The sequence below is a fragment of the Pocillopora verrucosa genome, chromosome 1 (genome assembly GCF_036669915.1).
Source record: "Pocillopora verrucosa isolate sample1 chromosome 1, ASM3666991v2, whole genome shotgun sequence".
In the NCBI taxonomy this organism is placed as follows: domain Eukaryota; kingdom Metazoa; phylum Cnidaria; class Anthozoa; order Scleractinia; family Pocilloporidae; genus Pocillopora; species Pocillopora verrucosa.
Window position 1 is genome coordinate 8,753,438 of NC_089312.1, and position 6,000 is coordinate 8,759,437.

General features: G+C 38.2%; 2 pseudogenes; both read left to right on the forward strand.

Annotated features, from left to right (window-relative positions):
* Nucleotides 1–4,721: 4,721 nt before the first annotated feature.
* LOC131776776 (G-protein coupled receptor 3-like) lies at nucleotides 4,722–5,509 on the forward strand (annotated as a pseudogene).
* A 14-nt stretch (nucleotides 5,510–5,523) lies between these two features.
* The window catches only part of LOC131776775 (uncharacterized), a 2,079-nt pseudogene continuing 1,602 nt past the window's right edge, over nucleotides 5,524–6,000 (forward strand).

Here is a 6,000-nt window from a genome sequence, read left to right on the forward strand (position 1 = left end):
TGCCATACGAAATGAATTTTGAGTCGAAGTGTACTATAAAACTCGCAGATTAAAATTATCTAACTTTCTCTGGTTCTTAAAACATGAGGTGAGCGATACAATAAATGAATAATTACTCAAGGGGCTGGAACTCTCTTTCTTTAGAATGTGAACTACAGTATTTCTGTCATATTTGAAAACGAATTTCGGGTTAAAATGTCTTCAAACCAGTTTGACTTGTATTTCTCTTTGCCAGATAAGTCTTGATCCTTCAATTTTTATTCCTTAATTGAGACTGATGATTGGAATTAACTATTGTGTTCTCTGCTGTTTAGGGAGATGTGAAGTGACCCCACTACATATGGTCAGTACTATTGACAGAAAGGATAGGTGTGACATTTGCTGCGGCAAGCTGGCATTCAAGAGAATGTCATTAGTACCAGAAGCTTACTACTGGTATAAATTATCAATCTTTTGTTCTCTCCACACAACTTGCCTCAACTAGCTTATGTTATATGCAACTTGTGTCTATACCTTTTTTGCAACTATAAAATTACCAATAAAGTTTTTTGAAAGTTTTGTCCAAATTTCATGGGAAAAGAATATGAAGAGTGATCAGGTGAAATATTGTCCTGTTCCATAACAGTGTTTGAGCTTCCAGGCAGAGCTAAAAATTTCTTAAGCGACTGTTTATGATTTTCTGCCTTAAAATTAGCATAGCCAAACCCCTGGCTTGAAAACTATTAATTTCTGCAAATAAGCATCCAAGCTGATGCCCATTACTGCAGAATATGCAATATCAAAGTCCCCTTTTTACTTAAGTCTCATTTCTCTAAAATCTGATAGATGTAAAGCATCCATTTTCATAAAGAGATCAACAAACCTCTTCACATTAGTTTAATCTGACCTCACTAAGTCTTATTCCTGAAAAGAAAAGGCTTTTTTTTTTTATCCTCACTGTTAAATATCAGCCTTACCGGTTCTTTGTTGTTTAGCATGTGTAAGAGTCTTTTCAGACCATCAAATTGTCACACAACTCTTGTAATTTAATAGGTTGGAGAATAAGGTTGCAAAGAGTGTATATGATTTTTTTGTGGAGTTGAAATGATAAATGATAGTGATTTTCACTGGGTAATAATTGATTTATTTAACTATTCATCTTACAACTGGAAGCCCAAAGTAGTACTTGTTTTCTTTCACAATTTCCCCACATCATCGATCATATCTGATGATATTTCCGAGACTAATGATTGAAAAGACTTTATCTTACTCTGATAAAATCCATAATTATTACTCCATTTCTAACCAGATGGAGCTACCATATATCTTGCATTAGCATTGTCTTACTTTTCTTTACTCGACATTGACCTTTTTTATTTTGGTAATCGGCCCTGCCGGTTGTGATTCATGTCAAAAAAAAACTTTTGAAACAAAACATAAACCTCTGTAAACTTTACATTTTTGCCAAAATTGGAGGTACACTGCAGTAGCAGTGCAGTTGAAGCTCTAAAAAACGCTTACAGAAAGGCGAGTACTTCAAATGATCACCGATAACTTGAGATAGCAATGACACGATAAAAGTATACTATCCAATTCTTTTGTACTCTTCGACAGGCCACTTGCATCCTTTAAAAATAACATCATCTTCATCGATCGCCCAGACAATCACGAGACAAGACTCGAACAATCTTTTGCACTCTGAAAATAACTTCCTTCCACACATCACACGATAATTTCAAGGATTTGCCGCTTCCATCTACGTTACAGAAGAAAAAATGAGAAGAAAGGTTGTCTCAAATACTCGAACCATTGTTTTTTCCGACGTATTTTACTGCTTCTTTTCTTTCGTGATTCTCGAGAGGGAAACCGACGCAGGCGCATACCAGCGGTTTCTCGTATCAAACTAAAATTTACCGGACATGCGCAACAAAATGCCCCTCTGCTGCCTAAGAACATAAAACGATGAGCCGGTCAGGTCTCGTACCCAGGCCTCTCGACCCGAAGTCCAGTGCACTAACCGTTAGGCCTTTGAGTCTGATCAGCAAGATTGTAACCGTGGTTGAAATTATCTCCTTTAAATACCCCAGCCCGGTTATCGAGCCAAGACTTAAAAGTTTGCACTTACACTGTCTACGTGAACAAGCTGATATTATGCCCGTGAACTGTGCCCAAGTTTAATTCTCAACTGAATAACGGGGTTGATAGCAACTGATACCGCTTAAAAGAGTATGCGCTGTGCTCACTGGAAGGCAATGTACGTAGGTTCCGTCCAAACTTTCCAAAAGCAATTTGAAACCAGTACTTTTTCTGTTAAATTAGGCCTACCGCAAACGCTTATCTGGATACAAATCGTCCGCCCAACATGGAGGTTTACGAAAAAGCTCTTCAAGTGGTTGATATCAAAATGACTTTCCGTTGTAGTAAAGAGGTCGTCGTTTCACTTATTAGCGGCGTTCATCTGGAGGACAAAATTAAAAGCAAAGCTGCATATTAATCAAGCCTTTTCATGCAACGGCGAAGTTGGCAAATTTAAGTTGCAGTTGTTATCAGGAGAGAAAAAATGTCGGCTTCTAAAAGAAATAAGACACAGCTGCTGTCGAAACAAAGACCGTGAGATGACCATAGAGACAGCTTACCCGATTGGTGCTTTGAGTCCTAGCTAATTGAAAAGTAAACGTCTTCATTTCTTTAAAGTGAATTATCTGGAAAGCGGACGGCGAGCTCACCTTGGAAGGCCTAAACAGAATTCACTTAAAATATACAGCCGGTTTTGATAATCGATAGTTAACGTGGAAGTGAAGTATTTCGAAACGAGCACCATAATAAAGAAACACAAAAAAATTGTTTCTTTATTACGTAGGGAATTGATATCATTGTTGACTACATGGTTTCCTCACTGAACTGTCAATGAACAAAGTTCGTAATTTTGTTGGGTTCGATGCGTTTCTTTCTTGACGAGGAGAACAAGATAACCGATCTTTTTTCAGTGATAAACAAAAGGAAATAAGTAAAAGGTTTTTATGATGCGTGAAAGTAAACCTCAAAAATTAAGAAAACTGTTTACGATGATCGAAAAGACGCCACAGAGATGGCAGATTGCATTAAAATGACGGTCAATTCTAAAATGAACTTGTTGCGGCGACTTTCAGTCAATGATGCAATAGATTTTCATATGCTACTCATGCATTTAAGGTTGAAACCGACATTGGTTGTTATTCTCATCAATTTTTCTTTTCAAGTGGACCGTCCAAAACTGAAAAACCCATTTTTTTAAATTCGACTGAAGATAGCGACGAGGTATATCATAATGGTGTCAATTACAGATCTGCAGCGTCTTAGGAACACGTCCCTCTGTGTAAGAATAATTAAGACAATTAAGTTCAAAGAGGAAAGGTGATGGATAGATTCTAAAGGTATGGTTTCATCTTGAACCTTCAATCGAAAAGACGAAAAAGTTTGGTTAAACCGCTTTACATGACGGCCAATTTCCTCCGTGTTCCGATTGCTTTCAAAAAATGACGCGACAGATTTTAATTTACCGTCAATTAACAGTTTATTTAAAAACTGCAAGTACTCAGTTCAATAACTTAGGTAAATGGAACACCGCGCGCAATTGCGTTTCAAAGAAAACTTTATTCACCTTCGGTAGTCGTTTGCGTTTTTACGATTTTCCATTGGTTTTCATTAAGACGCAACTTAACTAACGAAATTTCCATGATAGCGAGAGGAGAAATCTCAGTAAGCCGACTTCCGTAAAGCTCGCTTGATAATGCCCCCAAAAAGTACCAAATTAGCCGCCGCAAGCCGTGAGTTAGTCGCAGGGCGAAACTTTGCAGTTAACAGCAGAAATCAGCCAACTTTTCAATCAAAAGCATTAGCAGGTAGGTTTTCTTCAAGAAAAAAGTGACGAGAAAGGCTTCCTTTTTGATATGTAAACAACTGAAGGCGTTCCAGGGTTGCGTAAGAAGTTCGTTTTAAACTGAAATGAATTAGCCTAATCTGTTACCGACATGAAACTCTGCTCAAAACTGACACACAATCATGCATGCAGAACCAGGCTTGCGCACGGTGATTAAAAGCATCGCAGAAAGGCCTCTATACTCGATTTCTGTCAAATTTTGATATCAGGTAGGCTTAAGCATAATCAGAACCAATGCTTTTTGCGGGCAAAATGCCTTGTTGTTTGAAAAAAAACCTCAATGATGTAAATCCAAAAAATTAATCTTCGGTGCTTCATCTTTACACCACAGTTTGTAATCTCTGAATTGCTAGATTCAAACGCCTTCCATACACTCAAACCTTTATGCATGATTCCCAAATTTACTCTGGACTGATTTTAGTAACCATGGACTAATTTTGATGCGGCTGAAAATACCTTGTTGATAATGCTAACTGTAACATTGTGCAAAACCCCAAATGAAACACACTTGGAATTACTTCATTCTAGAAGAATATTCCACTTATTTCTAAAAAAAAATGTGTTTTGGGGCAAATTATACACTACAGCTTTCAGTTTTTGCGATCAACGGGTAGTTAGCAGTTCTTACGCAAAATTTAGTCCGCTCCACTAATCTTAATATTCAGTATGTACAGCTGAAGTAAGAACCATGACAACAATTTGGAAATATTTATTTTCATATGATTCTCCGCAACGAAATGATCAAACAAATGGCAAGATCTTGAGATTCCCTCATATTTCAAAATATGTATCATTTTTGTTTGCTCTTTTTTGGTCAGTTGACATGCCTGATATATGGTTTTGGGTGAGTGGATGGGTGCTAATTTTAGTCACTGTGACTGGCAACAGTCTTGTGATTTACTTCATCATAACAAAACCTCGGCGCCAAATTATTCTACACCGTCGACCTCACCCATGCTGGTCTCTTTTTTCAGAGTCAGCTTCGCCTTCTTGTATTGCTCCAACACCAATCTCTTCGCCATGACGGTGGACCGCTTCCTTGCCATCACAAAGCCTTTGCGGTACATGTCTTACATGACGAAAGAAACTGTATGTGTGATGATTATTACGGTTTGGAATGGCCCATTTCTACTCTTCTTTTTGCCTTCCATCTTCACTTACAATCACAATCCGACATTTACCATGTTCGTGGAAATATCCCGAGTTCTCATTTACCAGATTCTGCCCCTTGTTATCTTTGTCGCTGCGACTTCTCATCTCCTTCGCATTGCCTGGAAAGTCAACCGCCAGACCAGGAAACTGATTGCTCAAGTCCGCCACAACCATGCTATGAACATGAGTGGACAGAACATCCAGCCACCTGCAGTAATCAGAATGCAACACAGGAGTTCCACAGTCTTGATCATATTGGTGATGACCGCCTTCAATATCACGTACCTCGGAGGGAATTACCACTGTCTCTGCTTTCTCATTAATTTATGTCCCTTCACTGGGACGCTCAGATATATGGTTTATCTGGTGCTGCTTGCCAACACTGCTGCCAATCCAGTTCTTTATTCCTTCTTTAAGAGTGATATTCAAAAAGAACTATTTAAGTTGTTCTCAAGGTAGATAAGTCATAAGTTATGGCACAGCACGACTCAGTTAAATTTTGTGAAGCAGTCTGTGTTTAAAGCGTAAAAGGAAAATAAAGCAGCCATCTTGAATTGGATTCCAGATTGGATTCGTTTGGATTCCAGTTTCGTCTGTTTGGCTTTTTCGTCTGACTTGCTTATAATTACTTCTTTTGAGTTTTCTATCATTTGGTTAGAGGTTTTCAGCCCCTGAATGCTAAAAAGTTATTGTCTGTCTGTAAGATCTTTAGTCGTAAAAGGTTAACTAACCGCGACTAGTTAGGCAATACAGCTTTCTGCTTCGTTTGACGCTATTCAGTGTAGCAACTGTATCGAAGAAGAGCACTATATTGGACCGACAAGAGATCAAAGCTCGAAAAAAGTTTCTCTTAGACAACATGAGAGCAAAGTCTTACAATCCAACTACGACCAGACTTAAAGAAGCGATTTGTGACGGGAGAATGTATCAAACTCGGCATCTCATTGAGA